Raw genomic sequence first — 21268 nt, 5'->3', positions numbered from 1 at the left:
TTACATTATGGTATTGTCTTTCACCTGCTTTCACTGTGTATTCCCATTGAGCAGTGCTTTAAATACATTTGTGCAAAAGTAACCAGACTACTGCAGATTAAATTGAAATCATCAGCTTTTGTAATAAGAAGTTACAGCTTTTACCATCTCACAGCATTGTTGCACTATGCCAAACTCTGTGCAAATGCCTAGGACATAAAGTGAAGGCTTTTTCATGGGTCGTTCCTGGCCATGTTTGTTGTATGTGAATCTATATTTTGACCAGATTAAACATGTGAAAAATGGGTGGGTAGGACAGTGGTAAAAATGTGGTTGGCAAGTAGAGGATAGGACACATGGGAAAGAATAGAGTAACTTGTTGGAGGGTGGTAGGACAACCATAGATATCCACTTCTTCACAACATAAAAGTGCAATTGTACACACAATTTCATGACTTTGGAGTGTCACTACACACCAGTGATGGGCGACAACAACAGAATGATGTTGTATGGTCAACTGGACCAAATCAAGTGGATCAAAATAACACATAGGCAAAGTGGAGAGATATGTATGGGGTGTACCTTTTTGTGTGACAGGTGACCATTTCATTTTCTTTTTCTTTGTATTTATTTTTTTTTTTTGAGAGCTCAAGAGCAATGTTGTAGAAAGTGCTTAGGAATGAGAGGGTTATGTAGGTAGGGTAGGTTAGGAAGCAGGTGCAGACATACATTCAAAAAGTACGGGGATGGTGATGGAGACCAAAGGTTGAGGGAGACCATGATTATGGATATTTATTAGACTAGCCTTAGAAGAGTGAGAATCTTGTTCTCACCCTCAGAACTTTCATCACTGTGTCCTGCATCAACTGCCTGGGTCAGTGCTGGACATGTCATCATTTTATCATACCAATGTAGGATGTTTTTAACCCTGCCAATACAATCACCTAGGCCCCTCTCCATGATATCCTCCATCAGTCCTGTCTGCTTCTGCCAGGTGACAAAATTGCCACCTCCACTGTTACTGCTCCCAGAGGGTAGAGTTGCACCAGTGGTTGGGCAGAGCTACTTGACACAAGTGAAGCAGATAGGGCATGGATTGTAGAGGCAACACTGACAGGATGTGAGCCCAAAGTGCTGAGTGCCTGTGCTGCTATCTGTGGAGGCAAAGTGGGCCAAGCTGCAGTGGCCAGTTTACCTCTCTGCGCTCTTGGTCATTTTGTTTTTAGCAGCAAGGTATGCAAACAGAAGAATGTCAATATATTATAAACCCCCAAAAATGAGAGAGAGAGAGTGGGGCAAAAAAATGATAATTAGATCCATGGCATGTCACATTAATTTATTTTCTCAATACATTTTTTGGGGAAATAAATAAACAATGATGATAATTTAGTATATTCACCTTTGCTAAATCCACAAATGATGTTAAGGTGTGAATGTGTCATAAAATAGAGAAATCTCACTGCTAGGATATAAGAAAGAGCAGCTTTTATTTCTCTGTGATGGATAGAATGTATGCATTCAAATGTAATAATTACAATTACAATATCTGTATTGTTCCTGACATATTATTGCTGTTAATATTTTAGAAATACTATCCTGTAATAGAAACTAATTGCTGCTTGTGGATATTGAATCCACACACAGTTAATATAGTGTTCTCATTCTCTAATGCAGGCAGCAAGAGTCATTGCTGAAGGCATGCATAATTGACACCAAGGCTGAGGTATGTCTGCTTAAGATGAAAGTGATTAAGGGACTGAAAATAATTTTCTGGCTTGAATTTGTACCTGAGTCATACTTATCCTGTGCCCATCTGAGGTGAGTTAATAATTCCTTGTATGCCTCATGGTGTGCTGCTATATCTTCTGCAGCTATATAGTACAAATAGAAAAGAAACACATATGAAAGCATAATGAGTAAATGTGTTGGCTGCTAGATAATTAATGTCATACACACATTAGGACAGCCCCCTAAAAAGTAATCATAATGAAATAACAATAATAATATATAGCAGTTCTATAATACAGAGAACAGGTTGCTGTAACTGAGTAATACATCACAGCATTAATCTTCTTCTTCTTCTTTTGGCTTTTTCCGGTTAGGGGTCGCCACAGCGGATCACCTTGTCTGCACATTGATTGGCAGTGGAGTTTTACAGTGTCGAGTTCCCAGCCCGGCGCCCAACCTTCCACAGAAGGCACACTCACACGCACACCTAGGGCCAATTTAGAGTGTCCAATCCACCTGCAGCATGTCTTTGGGATGTGGGAGGAAACCGGAGCACCTGGAGGAAAACCACGCGACCACAGGGAGGACATGCAGACTCCGCACAGAAGGCACCCCAGCTGAGGATCGAACCGGAGAACCTCTTGCTGTGAGGCGGCAATGCTAACCACTGCACCACCGTGGCCGCCCACACATCACAGCATTAATAATAATAATAATTCACAATGTACAAGAAGAAATGTACAAAGCTATTATAGTGCTACCTCCACTGCTGTGGAGGGCAGCCAGGAAGATATTATAACCTTAACACAGTTCTTTGTGCTAACACATGTAAAAATACCTGACCTTTTTATGAAGTTATACTTCACTCATCTGCAATAGCTGTTGAAAAATTACTAAAATAAAATATACAAAATATATGTCAGGTAGCATTCTATAGCAAACTTTTTGTAATGCAGACATAACTGATATACATGGGCTATGCCAACAGTAAAGATAAAGACAAGGAAGAAAGGTAAATAAATGGTTTGTACTGAGCATTGTAATTCACACTTAATATTACACTGAAAGTATTAGGCAAGAAATAGCAACATACCTTGACAAGAAAGCAGTGTAGAAAGTAGATAATTATCCAAATGTGTATTTAGCAGTACTGAGCTCTCTGAATCCAATCTCCTCACTAGGATACAAGGGCATTAGCTACATGATTATCTTTATATAATGCAAAGTCAGCCCTGTGAGCACTGTGAGTATGCAAATGAGGTTTTAAATCATTAGCATTCCAGAATACCACAATCTGCACTAAGTGTAGGGAAGGTAAACATGGTATAAGGAGCTACACACTTTCATGCATATGCCTTAGCAATACCAGGATGAGCATTGAGAAATGTTATCTGCTAATGGCATGCAGGTGTCTATGATTAGTTTGACTGCGGGAACAATCAATGTCTCACTGTCTCCCCTCTTTGAAGTATACTTACTCAAGGTGTGGCAGGGAGATGATATTTACCAGAAAATCTGAAAGTACACTGAGTTAGGAGAGCAATATTCCTAATATTCAAATGTTGTTGTAATGACCACAGTCAAAGTCAAAAAGTCAAAGTTAAAGAAAACTTTATTGTCATTCAGAACTACACAGCAGAGTAGCTGAACAAAATTACAATGCTTCTTTCTCAATGCAGGAAACAGTTGCACATACAGACAGAGAAAAATTGATAAAATATCGCAGTAGAAATTTAATAAGTAGCAATTAGTAAGTAAAGTAGGACAGCAGTGACCCACACCCATCCCAGAACAGGAGTCAAGGAAGACAAGGAATGATATGAAGGTAATATTGTCAAAGTAAAATTGAAACAATAGCAGAATATCTTATCATATCATATCATATCATAGCATTATGTGTCTCCTGCATGAGGAGAGTCACTGCCTCTTACTAAGAAATGCTGTGCTTATTTAAGGGAGTACATTAAGCATTGATACAGATACCATATGGAATAAAAATGAGATAGCATTAATGTTAGGAAAACTTAGAAAAGTGAATGAGGCACCATAAAGAAAGACAGGAATGTACCTTCAATGTAGTGTGTGTACTCTTTGTTTAAGATTGTGTGAGTACATGGGTATCCTAACTGTTGGCAATATCCCAGTCATCCAGGCATTTACTGGTAAATGAGAAAGGATAACTTTTATAACTTGGTTCTGTTGCACTTTCAATGTGACATGATACAATGTCACATTTTGAGTACATCTAAACACTTTTCACCATGCTAATATATATCTTTGTTTGTGGCAAATATGGGAAATAATATTAAATGATTGTTCTTAAAACCCTGGTATGAAGTTTCAAATCCATACAGGTTCTTGTTAGAAAATAACAGAGTTGATTAAATTCAGAAATGTACAATTCCAGTACTTGTTTCAATTTTTTTCCTTGATCATTTGCATGCAGTTTGGCATTGAACTCCATTGACTAGCAGTGATCAGTAGCACTGAATGGCAAAAGCTGACAAATTTCATTTGGAATGCCATCAATAGTACTATTGAGACTTGCATTGGCACACTTTGCTCAGCCCCCTGGACAGTACTGAGTGAAGAAATTCAAGCTGTCACACACCTATCTCTGTGGTGTAATGTATAAATATTATGAGTTTAGAGAAACAATACAGGTGATGCAGGGTTCAAAACCTGTTCACAGATCATTTTACAGATGGAAGGATGGTGATAAATATTAACACTAACTTTGGTGTATAACTGTGATGAGGTGGAAGACTCAGATAAGGTCAGTATTGACTAAAAGTGACTGACTGATATGTTATGTGAAATTATGTAAATATTAATTGTGTGTCATGTGTGAAAAATGAAAGCATTTCTGCTGTTTCCTGTCCCCTTTTCCATTCTCATGGTATTATCTAAAGCCCTGATATTTTGAGACATAAATGACAGTAGTGATTTGGCAAGTAGATGTGAAAAGGCTGAATTTGTCAGTCAAATGCACTAGTAGCTCTGTCTATTGTTAGATATACACTTTCTCTCATTTCATGTTCTTTTTCATTGTTATCTAGAACAATTTTTGTGAATGTTTTTACAAAATATTGCCTTCTGCATTTGTGCACCACTTGGTAGCATGCAATCAATGTAAAATGTAATTAGGCTTGCCTTCAGTAGGGCAAAGAAGCCTGGTGTCAATGCATGGCAATCACCGCCCTGGATAGAAATAACTTCAGAGAATGTAGCATTCTTCCATATTTGTCCCTATAACAAGCACTTTATTGTACAGAGACATATTAATGATGATTTAATAAATAAGCCTAACACACACAATACAGATGCTACTACATGTCCCACAAAACACATTGTTGCTATTCCTATCTGCATCTGTCCCTAGATCTCTCTGTTCAACCTTTCTGCTTCAGTAAGTTGTCATTGTGCTTCAGTTGCATTATTTAACTGTTGTCTTGTAATTTCTTTGTGGAATTATGAAATAATACTCACGTGTAGATACATTTTTGACTGCATTCAACAATTCTAATCCAGCCATTAGGTAAGTGTTACTGACTTGTTTTTGGATGAGGTCATCAGGCCAAATGTTTACTCTCTCCCATTAAGAGTGAGACTTCTTCTGTGGTGCTTGTCACTAATATCATGCTCTCTAGATTCTGTAACTAGACAGATAGGAGGTTTGGTGCTCAATATGGGGATATTTGTGTGTGTGTGTGTGTGTGTGTGTGTGTGTGTGTGTGTGTGTGTGTGTGTGTGTGTGTGTGTGTGTGTGTGTGTGAGGGTGTATACAGTTAAGAGAACATGTTCTCCAACAGAGCTATACTCAATCAACTTCTGGTAGCTGACTCCACCATCCTCTTAGCTCACCTTTCACAGTCACATTTTCTGTAGAAGACACTGATGACTTCATTCTTTTTAAAGTGTATTATTGCACTTTAAATGTCAGACTACTCCTTTGGCACTTTTGTTTCTTACACTATTCCCTAGAATATGTAAATAGATAGGTAGGAGGTTCAAATACAGCAGTGATTAACTTTTACAACTGTGTGTGTGACTGCAAACAAATTCAAGGTTGGTTTGTACACATTTGCAGTGGTAACATTTACAGCCGTAGAAGTCATTTTACCACATACATCTAATTGGCAATACACTGTAAATGTTACCCCTTCATAGATGCTGCATGCCTCTCATGCACTCCAAATTCTCCTGTGGCATTGGCTGCTGATACTGTGCTGCATAGATTGTGTAACTAGATATGTAGGTGGTTTGAGTCCATTCCTGGTTAGATAGTGTGAATGTGATTACTGTCATATACTGTTAGCCACATTACAACCACCTTTATGTACACTTCCACTTATGAGACATATTTATAGTAGCACAGTGTTAGACTAGCAAATCCTATCATCCCCAGAGAAAATACATTTTTGGTGACAGAATGAAACATAATGCTATCATAATTGTAGTATTTCACAGATGTACAAATTCTCCTGTGGTATGTGATTTTAATACAGGGCTTTGCAAATTGTGTAACTATGTTTGTTTGAGGCCAGCTGTGAGTGTGTCTTTCAGCTTCATATTGTACAGACTATATTTCAAATACATGTATGATGTGCCAAATGTTATTGTGTCTTCAACCACTTTTTTAGCATAAACATTTAGCTAATAATCAGTGCAGATGTCATCCATTCACCTGTGCACTCACCCAATTGTACTGCAACATGTCGTGTGACACTTGCAGTCCAGGCATTGGTCTTAGGTAATAAGTTAAAATTCTGCCATTACTACTCAAACTATACTGTGACAGTATTATTGTGGCTGTGCATGCTGCTAACACTCTTATCAAATACATCTGCAGTGTACATGTATATATGTTGATTTCTCTTACAAAAAGGTATAATAATTTCTCACATAGCAATGCTTTTATTCAGAGTAATGATGACATGTAATTACAATGTTCTTATATAACATATATAGTAAGCATTATCCTCTGGCACAAGGGAATAAGAAGGCATTCTGTATGTTATAGCCTTAGTACAACTCACCATTTATTTACATGTATATCACATTTTAATTCCCCATTGCTACACTGCAGCTTTATAGCCATAGCACATCCTTTGTTAGCATGTCCATTTTTATTTATGTGCATAACTTGGGTATTGTTATTGACTAATTATCATTACATCAGTATTGCAGGATTTGCATTATAAATGTTTCTCTGACACTTCAGCACATTTTCCTGCAATATATGAGTATACTTTGCCGACCTGTTTCCTATTAATTAATTGTGCAATACAAACCATTGTTATTGGTGTCCAATAGCCATGAAGCCTACTTGATTGTTAATGACTCCTGGAGCTGGACAATTTTCATAGCTATTTCATACACTAAAGTTATCATATGTTATAGATCCTTTTTTTAAAGATGTCATGTTGAGAAGATCTTGAAGGGCTCATTTTCTTGATTGATCTAGGCACTAAATTAATGAAAGCCTATAAAAAAGGCCAGAGCCACACATTTATGGCTCAAACAAAATATATTTTTTTAAATGATGATAGTCAAGGTGTATGGCCATGGTCTATCAGGTATCTCAGTTACATACAGAACATTTAACAGGAGATGCTACTCAGTGGTAATCTTGGAAAAAAAAAAAACTAATTTAGAACACTTTGCTATATAGAGCTGAATGACTGGAATATGCAGTAATCACAGTTATGTAATAAAACTCCTTCCACTCTTAGTGGATAAAATTAAACCTTCCAAATCCCCCTCAAAAAACAGCAAGCCCACCAGATACCCAATTCCATGGTCACACCAACTCCCCTAAAAAGGCAATTACTGCCTGTAAAATGCACTAAACTGTGATTTCCTGTGGAGAAGCTGTGTTTCTCATTTGATTGAATTTTGAGCAAATGAGACTTGAAAATTCAATCTTCATTCACCCGTAGGTTACCCTAATAAAACAACGGTACATTAAAATACTACTACTTTTCCATTCCAGGCTCTCCCGTTACATACGTCATCTCTCTGTCTCTCTTTTTATTTGAATTTTTATTGGTTGATCCATAAAATTACAATAATACAAGAAGCCAGCAAGTATTTTCAAATTGGGTTTGCTATGTACAATAGCTAAATGTCAACAATAACAACTATTTTAATAAAAAGTAACAAATAATACAATAAAAAACATATCCAATATTTGCAGTGATGACTAAGACCAACTTCAAGTTTCACTATGAAATGGCCTTAAGTATATTACGTTAAATTGGAGGAGGTTACTTCATTCACTTTCACATTTTCTATTATTTGTTGAATTTTAAGCCATGGATTAAGATATGTGGTCCTCTGAGAAGATCTCAATTTCTTAGTTTCAGTCTTTTTCTTCATTACCTCTTTCAAAGTTGTGGATAATCTTTAAATAGAGGAGACACACTTTTCTTACAGTTTATGATATTTACTTTCCATGCAATGGCTAGAATAGTCTACAGAACATAGTAGTGATCAGTCTAAATGACTGATGGTATAGGAGTATAGAAAAAAAATATATACCTTGCTAAGCAAAATTTGTCAGACCACAGAGCCCAGAACTGATTCACCTCAAACTCAGTCCAGTAGTATTTTTTTTTTCTTTTGGCTGCTCCTGCTAGGGGTTGCCACAGTGAATCATCTGTTTCCATTTCTTCCCTTTGCATCTTGCTCTGTCACACCAGCCATCTGCATGTTCTCTCTCACCACATCCATAAATGTTATGTTCCTCTTTTCCTCTTACCTGGCAGCTCTATCCTTAGCATCCTTCTCCCAATATATCCAGTATCCCTACTCAGCATATGTCCAAACCAACACAATCTCACCTCTCTGGCTTTGTCTTCAAACCATCCAACCTGGGATGACCCTCTAATATACTAATTTCTAATCCTGTCCATCCTTGTCACACCCACTGCAAATCTTAACATCTTTAACTCTGCTATCTCCAGCTCTGACTCCAGTCTTTCCATTAGGGCCGCTGTCTCTAACCCTCTGTAACATAGCTGGTCTCACTGCCATCTTGTAGATATTCCCTTTCACTCTTACTGATACCCATCTGTCATAGGTCACTCCTCACACTCTTCTTCATCCACTCCACCTTGTCTGCACTCTCTTCTTCACCTTTCTTCCATACTCACCATTACTCTGAACCATTGATCCCAAGTATTTAAACTCATCCACCTTCACCAACTCTACTCCCTGCATCCTCCCCGTTACTCTGTCTTCCTTCTCATTCACACACATATATTATGTCTTAGTCCTGCTGACCTTCATTCCTCTCCTTTCTAGAACATATATCCACCTCTCCAGGGTCTCCTCAACCTGTTCTCTACTCTCAATACAGATCACAATGTCAGTTTCAAACATCATAGTCCATGGGGACTCCTATCTGATCTTGTCTGTTAACCTGTCCATCACCATTGCAAAAAAGGGCTTACAGCTATCATCCTTGATGTAATCCCACCTCCACCTTGAATGCATCCATCACTGCTACAGCAGATCTTACTCCATATGAATTCAGTCCAATAATATATGTGTTCATTAGCTTTTAATTCTATGTTACAGTTATCTTATCAGGAGTAAGAAAAAACATTATATACAAATTTCCAGGCACAGACATCTCAAAACTGGATAGAAGCAGTTTTACTAATGGAAAATAGTGTTAGTTTTTATCCTTATCAGGAATGGAATTTACCTCTTTTTGAAAAATGAAGTTCCATATGTTCCTGTTTAATTCTTCTGTAGAAGTTAATGAAAATATATGCCATCTCTAAGCAAACAACATATAGCAAAGTAACTACAAACTGGAGATAGACTCTAACAATGGACACTTTTATAAACTAGACATAGTTCAAGCAGAAGCAGGATTATTCCCTTTCCCAGCATCCCACTGAGCTGAACTAACAAAATCTTTTCATACATTTACTTATTTATTCATACATTCCCTCATTCATTCTCTGATACCTATGATATCCATTTCAGGGTTGTATGGGAGTCAGGACCTACTCCAGCATTCAATGGCTGTAGAGGAGAAACTTTTCCTAGATAGGACACCATTGCACTACAGGATACAGACATCCACACACACATGCACACATACGCAAATGTGAGCACACACACATGCATGAGCACATACAAATAGTTGGGGATACACATCTGTGAGTGCACACACAAACGAGTGCACGCACTTGTGCACACATGTACTCACACATGTACACATGTGCACAGATGCACAAGCAGAAGCAAAGACACACACACACACACACAGACACACACACAGACACACACACACACACACACACACACACACACACACACACACACACACACACACACACACACACACACACACACACACACACACACACACACACACACACACATGGCATGTTTACAGACAGGCGATTCTGAGTACCGCTAATTCGTTATGTAATGCCATTTTTTTGTGGGAGAAAAATCAGAGCACCTGGTGAAAGCTCACATGGATGCAGGGAGGACATTCAAACCACAAATAAGTCATCCTATCTAGGAAACTGACTGGAGAGCCAAGCTCTGTGAGGCAGCAATGTTAATTGCTACACCATTCTGAAACAGGAAGGCATTTTTTTCACATGTCCATCCAGAGATGATGTTGATGTCAAAATTCTGCCACTAAGCAGCCACATATTGTATAGTGAACTGCATAGTAAGAGAATTGGTTTGCAATTTACATCTGGTCATCAAATATGAGTGACATCTCACAGCAGCATAAAATTTTCAGGTTTGATTTTTATTCCATGAAAAGTGTAGATGTAGCTGACAGTATGCTGACTTGCCCCCTATCCACTGAATATATTTTGGAGGGATGCCCCAATGTGTTCTTAAGCCTTTGCTCCATCCCTCCTACAACTGGAAGTTATTTGAGAAGTTCTAAGTTAATAATGCCAATATATAAAAATACTCAATATGGGGCATTTCACTCTTTATTTTGCTTTGTAACTCTGGATATAAAATTTGAGCGATACACACACACACACACACACACACACACACACATATATATATATATATATATATATATATATATATATATATATATATATATATGAATAAGTGAAGTGAATGAAAACCTCACTTATCTGTGATGAGGCTGCAGCAACAATAAATATGAACAAATGATATGAATATTACATCTAATGCAACTGTCATTGCAAGGATTTTTTAATTGCATTTTTGTAACTGGGTAGTCCTGCAGTAACACTCGGGTTTTTTGCCTGGAAACACAAGGAAGTTCTTTAATGTTATATAACTTGATCAGCTTTGCATAATACATAAATAGCAGCTGAAAGACATCATAAATAGGTCTTCAGCTTTAGGGTACTTCACTCTAACTACTGTACCATAATATTTTCTTCTGTCTCCCACTGGACTGACAATCGCATCTGAAACAAGAAAGTTAGTAAAGAGAGATACAGAAGGACAAGAGAAAGGGTGTGAAACAAACCCATAAGAAGAGAAGAGCAAAGAAAGTATAAAACTGAGATGAAATGGGTACAGACTAAATTATAATGTCTTTCACAACACTTAATGACAGAAAAAGCTATTTAGGAGGAACTGTCCATATCCATATTCACAACCAGCTGTCATTTATAGAAAGCACATAGAGCGACTTCTTTGTAAACCTGACACAACCACTCCTCCTGACACATGCAGCAAATATAAAAAAGTCTCTGCAATTTGCTTTCCTATTAAGCGCAATGACAGCTGTCACATCATTTTAACTTTGTTGGTCCAGTGGTAGAAGTTTTGAACCCTTCAGCCTCCACGGCCTGTGTGACCCAACAAGTCACTTAATCAGACACCTCTTCTGGGCTAAGTCTGAAAAAGGTGCATGGAGATCAGTGCTCTACCCCAGGAAACAAAAACTAATAAATTAATAAAGCATTCATCCTTGTTTGCAGTCATGTAAACAGCCAGCTTAAATACTTATTTTTTCCTTGTAAGACCTGGTATATGACAATAGTTGTAAACAAGTTAAAATATCTGTCTTTATTTTACACTGCTTTAAGGATTTAAAATGTAACTATTATTGATTCATGTCACACAATAATAGAAATATTGATGCATTTAGCAACTTAGACTATGATTCATAATGTGACTGCAGATACATACCACTACTTTGTTAATCACATCACATATGACTCACAGTATCAAGGTTTAGCATCAGAATTGCTACTTCTCTAGCAGTCTTTTGACTCAGCCAAAAGCTGTAGCAGCCTTCCTTTTATCTGAGCACACTTTATTTACATCAAGCGGGTGCATTCTGTTACTTACCGTCTGTGCTGATAAAATGGATCAATACACCAATGTTCTCAAAGAAGAAATTATCCAAGATGTTTTCTGCCACCCGTGGTAAAGCATTGTTAATACTTAAGATCAAATAATCATTCTAAGTATTTTGAATAAGAAAAGATGTTCTGATAGCATAGAAGATGTTTCTCTATGCAAGGTGCCTTAGTAAAGTTACACAAGACCGCTATTTAATAGTCAATGGACAAGGACAGAGGTGGGTTTTGAGCGTATGTGCACCAGACAAAAATAGTCAAATTAGCAAGATTACTGAGGTAGGAGGTCTAAAATAAATCATGAAATGGTCTACGAATAAAAAAGACTTCTGCAGCTCACAAGCAGGAATGCACTTAAACCACAGGTAACAGATTGCAGTAACTTTGACATATGGCAGGAAAATGCTTTGTTGAGTTTATGTCAGTATACAGCTATACATAAATTCAACTTTTTTGTAGCTGCATCTGTTTGTGGCAAGTAAATAGATTTTGTGAGTTTTGTATTTCACCTGTCACAACATTTTACCTGGCTTATCTTACAGTCTGTGAAATTATAAATTCTCGCATAACTGTAAATATGCTATTTTGACCCAGCAGAATGTATTTGATGGACAGAAAAACAGCAGACCTCTGAGAATAGAGCATTTCAGATCACATAGGGATGATTCACTAACTCTTGATATGGGCCGCAGCCTTTCTTCTCGGTAGGGGCTAAACTTCCAGTAACTATTTTCTTGCTTTATGTACTAGTCACTAGATGTGAATAAGTTACTGAAGAGCTCTTGGTTCAGATAAGTGTGACACATCATTCTTGGATGAAAAGTAAATGATGCTGTGTCTTCGTGTATGGAAAATCACCTTTTGAGCGTCACTCTCAAAGCTACTCAACAGCTGTCACAAAGAAGGAATAAAGACTAGTCTCCAAGTCAAATGATACCATGGAAAAAAAAGTTAATCTGGTACAGAGCTCCTTATCAGTTACTTACACCACAGAGGAGGAAAGTCTCCCACCCCCAAAACAAAATTAACAATGTCTCTAAGAGCTGAATGTTTCTGCATTGCTTGTTTTGTTCAGTCACAGTTCCTGTATATTTACATATGCATTTAGAGAGAGAAAGAGAGAGAGAGATACATATGACTGTCATCATTTGTCACAGAACACTTTCATAAAAAGGACAATTATTGAATTGTTAGCTGTTTTAGTAAATTTGCTTTTGATAAGCACTTTGGAAGTGTTTTGCTAGATATATACCAAAACAAAACTACCAAATAAAGACTGTGGTATTCTTGATCCTATATAACACACACATGCACACACACACACACACACACACACACACACACACACACACACACACACACACACACACACACACACACACACACACACACACACACACACACACACACACACACACACACACACACACACACACACACACACACACACAGACACACACACATTCATAGATTCAGCTGTCAAGCGTATTCCTACGGGCATTCAAGGAGCATGAAAGAGGTAACCCTGAGTTGATATTTTCTACTTTCTATGCATTATCAAGCATATTTTTCAAGGAAGCTAATAAATGACTATTTTACTGTAAGACATTGTTTGATGTATCTGTCACTTTTTTAATAACTAATATTTGTTTTTATTAATACAGACTTTCAAGCAGTAATAAACCAGACATTCTTTCATATGTCGGGAAGAGGTCACTTCTAAGTAACTTGTAAGAAAGAGTATAATGAGAATTTTTGAAGGCTTTCTGAACAGTTCAAAGTTCAAGTTTTCTAGCCCCATGAGTTTTCTAGTAAGGGATCATACCTTTCTGATGTGTTTCAGGTGGTATGTTCAACATCTATACAATGTAGCATTATATAATACATTATATATAATACATTGGATCAGTAATGTATGAAGCAAGAAAATGATCCTCCTGAAGTGATTCGGCATCCTCTTTCACATTAGATGGGCTACAGAATATGCTTTTTTGATACTAATAGATACACAGTTGGCATTGTTTAAGTTGCATTTACCAATATTTAAATTGTTGTTTAGCATTGTCATCAGATCTTTAATGATGGTGTCATTAGCATTATAGATGATGATAGCGCCATCTTTTTGTGATTTGATTATTTATTTTGTAATCCTAATTTATTCAATTTTTGCCAAGTCTCTTACTGATGTTAAAGATGAGGTCATGACCAAAATACTAGGTATAAATTTTCTGTAAATGTTCTTGGATACTTTTGGCATCTTGCATTGAAGAAGAGACCAGATGGCATAATTCTTAAGGTTTTTGCCTCCCATGCACAATGTACAAGGTTAAATCCTGACATGTGATCAATGCCTGTTTGGAGTCTGCATGTTTTCCTGTGTCTCTGTGGGGTTCCTCTCACCTCTGAAACAAAAATGTTGAGTGTTTCCATCTCAAAGTCACCAAAGAACGAAGCTGTGGGCCAGAGCACATACTGTTCATAGTGCCCTATAGGGGGAAAAGTTGTATAAACCAACTGCTTTGGGCATCTATTGTGGTGTGCAGTATCCTCAAGATAGAAGAACATGAATCACAGACTGTATGCCAAGACCATGTAAAAATATGACTTTAGTGCTCTGGTTGTGTTGTTTAATGTTGCCAAAATGGGCATGGGTATTTTGTAATTTATAAGTAAGTTGAGGACCTGGCCTACTCCAAACTATGCTACGGATCCATGCTAATTGTGGAAGGGGTGCATGTGCTCATATTGGCCAGTGTGTGCCTGACATAAAGCCCAGCAGCCCTGGATCAATAAGCTATGGGCCAGGTGGGGTTACCTGGGATAGCTCTGTTAAGCAAACAAACATCAAAAATGTGGGCACGCTGAATGTAAAATAAACTTTTTATTTAATACCACAAAGCAGCTTTCAGGTAAAACCCATCTTCAGTGTGTTTATAGACAAGTAAAACCTTAAAGCATATTTAAATAATAAAACCATGTGACACAGCCAACTAATTATCTAATTATCCAATTATATCAAAGTGACATAAAAAAAATTCAAATTTTATCTAAACCATAGTTATGACACAATAAACTAAAATACATTAGTATAGTAAGCTACAATAATTCAAAACTATTGATATAATCAGATAAAATGCCTTGCATCAGATTATTTTGACAACATCTGTTTCTACCTCAGTATTAGTTTCATATTTACTGCTGTGTTTAGTCCTGGTATATGGTCAGCTTCCAGATGCACGATCTACTCATACTCACATACTTCAAGTACATTATTTATATCTCCTCCTCTTATACTTTTATTCTTTTGACCAATAGCTTTAAACATAAATCTATGATCACTTTCCTTTTCTTTTACATGCTTTGCTAATGCATTACTAAATACTTCCCTACGTATGTCAGATTTATGTTCTGTTATTCTGTCTTTAAGCTTTCTGGTACTTTTCCCTACATAGAATGCTGAACACTTTACACATGTGGCCATATACACTATATTGGCTGTATTGCATGTTGCAAAAACATTAAATGTAAACTTCTTTCTGGTTACTGGATGTGTGAAATTTTTTTTCTTATCTATAACATCACAACATTTGCAATTATAACATGGGAAGTTTTCTATTTTGTTTATTTTCTATTGTCTATTATGAGACAGATCTTTATAGCACAAACGCTGTTTTAAATTAGAAATTTCCTATATGAAAAACTAGGTTTTTCTCCCACTATCTTACTAATCTTAGACATAGTTTTCAATATCTCCCAGTTCTTTATAATAATACTCTTTATGCCATGGAATCTACGATTATACGCTGTAACATATCTAATTTGGTTACCCCTAGTTCGATTACATCTACCATCATTGTTCCTATTAACTGTATTACTCTCTGATTCTGTAAAGTACGGTTTAGCATCTGAGTCTCTGCTTTTTATAAAGCATGTAAAATCAAAAGATACTAAACTAGCCTTGCACCAATGGGACAAAAAATGGAAACAGTATCAAAAACATAAAAACCCTAACACCATCCTAGAGTATAAGCAACTACAAAACTCCACAAAAAAACTAATAATTAAAGACCGCAAAGCCCACTACTTCAAACTCCAGTCCTTGCACTCAACAAATCCCAAAAAATCCTGGGACTCCATCTCAACCATGCTGCATCCTGGCAACAAAGAAAACACCTGCCCAGACTCCGACCTCTCCAACCTTGAAACAGCAAGCCAGTTCAACTCATTCTTCATAGACTGCATAGCTAATCTATCAGCCTCCTTCCCACTCCCCTCCTCCACCACCAACCCCAACCTGCCCCAACCACCACCTCAATCAACCTTCCTCCACAACTTTCTGCCTCAAGCCCATCCCCATAAGCACTATAAAAAGAGTTCTCCTCAAACTCAGACCTTGTTGCAATGCACCCAACCTTCCACCCACCTGCTTCAAACAATATGCAGACAGCATTGCCTATCTCAGCTCTATTCTTATAAATAGATCCATACAAGAATCATACGTCCCTTCTATCTGGCGCCATGCTGACATCATCTCCCTCCACAAAGGTGGCAAAAATACTGATACCACCAACTTCAGGCCTATTGCCATCCTTTCCCCTCTTTCTAAAATCCCTTATAAATATACTTAAATAATGTACTTGAAGTATGTGGATCCTGTTTCTGAAAGCTGACCATATGCCAGGACTAAACGCAGCAGTAAATTTGAAACCAGTACTGAGGAAGAAACAGACATTGTTAAAATAATCTTTTGCAAGGGATTTTAGATGTATTTTAGCTGATTATATCAATAGTTTTGATGTATTGTAGTTTATTTTACTAATGTATTTTAGTTTATTGTGTCATAAATATGGTTTAGATAAAATTTGAATGTGGTTTTATGCTACTTTAATATAATTGGATAATTAGATAATTAGTTGGCTGTATCACATGGTTTTAACATTTAAATATGCTTTAAGGTATTACTTGTCTATAAACACTAAAGAAGGGTTTTACCCGAAAGCTGCTTTGTGTTATTAAATAAAAAGTTTATTTTACGTTCAGCGTGTCTGCATTTTTGGAGTTTGTTTGCTTTAAGTTATTTATTTATTCTCTGAAGTGGTTTACCATAGTGCTGACCATTTACTGGTTGTTTCTTTTGATTTATTATGGAACAACCTTGGGTGCAGAACATTGTATAATATGACATAGCCATTTACATAGCTAGAACATAATGCTACTGGCATTTGTCGGTCCGTGAATATGCTGCTGCAGGTGAATTCTATTCCGCTGTTAATACAAATGAACAGCACATTATCAAATGACACCAGGCATGAAGGTTCATTCAATATTGACTTTGACAAACAGTTTAATTTATTGGAAAAGAAAACTTTGTCTTTTAAGAGACTTCAATGGCAAAGATTCAGTTTTCTAGTGTATCTTGAGTATGGTATTTGACTGCGTGGATTAAGAATATTTAAAATGCCTTCATATAAAAATATGTATCCTGAACTTTTATCAAAGTGGCAAGACCTCAGTCTTAAACTGAGAGCTGATTACATGAGACATATGAATGACTTTTTCTTTACAATGGAGCAGAGTTTGCAAGATGAGATTATAAAAATACAGAATGCATTAATTGAAATGCCGGCCTTTCGTGACTGTCATGTAGCTTACAGTAATATGTTACAAAGTATAACTGAATTTGAGAGCAAATTGATAATGTTAAAAAAAAGTAAGTCGCTAAGGGATTTCAATGGCTTTAGGAAGGGTCATATATTCTCTTGGCCTAGGGATGGCTATAATGTGAACAATGATACTACTGTGAATAATAAAGGGCAGGATGTGAGTGAAAGAAGTTTAGATAGCCTTGATGAATTCTCGGTAAATGAAATTTATTGTCTGAATCAAAAGCAGCCTACAAATAATGAGGATGAATCTGCAGCTAATTCCAATACTGACACTTGTAGATGTGAAAGACCCACCTGTAGTACGAACAATGATGGTACAGTCCAGCCAAATATGGGTTTTTCAGAAAGTCACTACCCCTTTAGTATTAAAGCTACTGGAAACCATTGCAGTGAGGCCGAGGGAGTCATTGAGAGGCAGAACACAGAAGAAGGAGAATGCGAACCAGAGATGGTGCAGCAAAGGACCTCAGACTCAGAGCAGAACACTGAGCCAAGTAAAGTAAATGAACTTTGTCTGGTAAATTTGTCTACTTTGAAACTGTCTAAATCTGATATTAGTCTTTTGAGCAAAGGCCTTTAGCGTATTTCTTCATGCAGTGATAGTGTCGTAGATGCATTGAACAATTTAAAAATGTTTGTAAGAAACAAGTTTAAAAATGTTTTTTAAAGACTCTACAGGTTCTGTACAACCAGAATATAGGAAGTCAAGTTTATTTATTCCTGCAAACTGTCCGATTGTTACAGCATTTTATGAACTGTATGAGCATGAAATAAGGGAATATTACAGTAAAAATAATATAAAGTATTATAACCTCTTCTCTAATGAATTTAATGCTTTAAGGGAATTGGAAAATAACAAGAGTATTGTAATAAAACAAGCTGATAAGGGAGGGGCAGTGATAATTATGAATAGGACAGATTATGAAAGCATTATGTTTGAATTTTTGAGTGACAATACATTCTTTAATGAAATAAGATATAGTGAAGTATCAAGATTTATAACTAATGTTAATATTGGACATCTATGAAATGCAAAGTAATTATGGCATAGGTTTAGATCTGTTTAATTGTTTTATGATATTGTGTTCAAAAGTACCTATTATTTATGGATTACCCAAAATACATAAAACCATTCACTACCCACTGATGAGACCTATCGTTTCAGAGGGTGGATGGGTAACCAAATCTATTTCAATTTATTTACAGACCATACTGGGTAAAGAGTTAATGAATTTGAGAAGCTATATTAGAGACATAAAATATTTCCTACAAAAATTGTTTGAATGGTTTAAGGACTGTATTGATTATAATTTCATTTTTGTCACTTTAGACATTAGATCATTGTTTACTGTAATTCCAATAGATTTTGGAACCAATCCTGTATGTGACCTACTATGTAAAAATGCTAACATGAATTTTAAGGAAGTAGAGACGGTATGGGAATTACTTAGTATAGTTCTTAATAATAAAATATTTTTATTTAATGAATGTCTGTTTCATCAAAGACTGATGTGACAATGGGAACTTCAATTAGTAATACTTATGCTTATATTGCTGTTTCAAAATGGGAGGCAGAATATATTTTTAACAATGTATATGAATTAGGGAACAAAGTTTTATTCTATAAGCGGTTCATGGATGATGTGTTTTTAATATGGGGAGGTGAATATGAACAACTACAAATGTTTATTAATTATTTAAATGGAACAACTAATTTTCTAATGTTTAGTGCTGAATATTCAAAAGAAGAAATACACTACTTGGATATTAATTTAGCTAAAGTTGGTGATAGGATTGCTACCTCAATATAGAGGTAACCTGTACAAATGAGTAGGTTTGTTCATCGTACTAGTATACATGCCCCACATACATTCAAAAGTATAACAAAAAGTCAGTTTGTTAAGGCAAGTAGACTTAAAACTGTTAGCTCTATGTGTAAAAGCAAGATAGATGAAATGTCAGTAGAATTTAAAGAAAGAGGATGTGAGGAGAATTTGCTTGAGGTCATTAAAAATGCAGTTATAGAAAGCAGAGACTCAGATGCTAAACCGTACTTTGCAGAATCAGAGAGTAATATAGGTAACGGGAACAATGATGGTACATGTAGTCAAACTAGAGTAACCAAATTACATATGTTACAGCATATAGATTCGATGGTGTAAAGAGTATCATTATAAAGAATTGGGAGACATTGAAAACTATGTCGAAGATTAATAAGATAGTGGGAGAAAAACCTAGTTTTTCATATAGGAAATGTTCTAATTTAAAGCAATGTTTGTTCTATAAAGATGTGCCTCATAAAAGACAACAGAAAATAAACAAAATAGGAACCGTCCCATGTTATAATTGCAAATGTTGTGATGATATAGATAAGAATAAAAATTTCACACATCCAGTAACCAGAAAGAAGTTTACTTTTAATGTTTTTGCAACATGCAATACAACCAATATAGTTTATATGGCTAGATGTGTAAAGTGTTTAGCGTTCTATGTAGGGAAAAATACCGGAAAGCTTAAAGACAGAATAACAGAACATAAATCTGACATACGTTGGGAAGTATTTAGTAATGCATTAACAAAGCAAATATGGCCAACATGCACCTCAAGTAGATTTCCTCCTAGTAAGGAAAGGGCACTAGGGTCGAATCAACAATTGCAAAGTCATCCCCAGTGAAACAGTCTGCCCACAACATAAACTACTGGTTGCCACAATCAGCTGCAAGCAATGGTTAGAGAAGGCTCTAAGGCCAACAGACACCAGGCTGAAGATCTGGAAGTTGACTGGAGAGTAAGCACAAAAGTTTAAGGAATTACTCAGGGCTCTAGCTCCCCAAAAAGAGGAGGAAATAGGTTGAGCTGAAGAAGAATAGCATCACCTCAAAACTGCATGTGCAAAGGCTATAGAACAGATATGTGACTGAGCAAGGTATGGAAATAAGGTACATAAGGAAAGCTGGTGGTGAGAAGTCCAGGAAGTCATCAAAAGAAAAAAGGAGTGTAGAAAAAGGGGGAAGACAGAAAAGACATCCCAGGCTAATAAGGAATACCAGCTAACAAAGAGGTTAAGAGAAGTGTTGCAATAACAAAGAATAAGGCATCAGAGGCACTCTGTCTACTTCCGGAAAGTGACTCAGTGGACAGCACAAAGAAAATCTATCAAGTTGCAAGGCAAAGACAGAAAGATAAAGAAGATAGTCAGACACACTTCATAAGGGATGCTAGGAACAACCTGCTCACCAGTCCACAGGACTTCAAAGGCAGATGGGAAGAATACTTCCTGCAACTTCTGAATAAAGAAAACCCCACAGAAGCTTTACTGCCCCAGACACAACCTATGGTGAGAAAAGAGGAGGAGCCCACCCTAGATGAAGTAAGAACAGCACTAAGGAAAATGAAGTCAGGGAAAGCAGCAGGCTCAGATGAGGTCACAGCAGATAAGATAAAGATGCTGGGTGAGAGAGGGGAGAAATGACTACTGAGGATATTTAGAGCAGTGTGGAGAGAAAGGTGCATCACACATGACTAGAGAATAAACATGCTAGTGCCAGTGTT

Source organism: Protopterus annectens, chromosome 12.part0 (assembly GCF_019279795.1).
Source record: "Protopterus annectens isolate FY-2018-M chromosome 12.part0, PAN1.0, whole genome shotgun sequence".
Lineage (NCBI taxonomy): Eukaryota > Metazoa > Chordata > Ceratodontiformes > Protopteridae > Protopterus > Protopterus annectens.
This window is presented reverse-complemented; position numbering follows the sequence as displayed.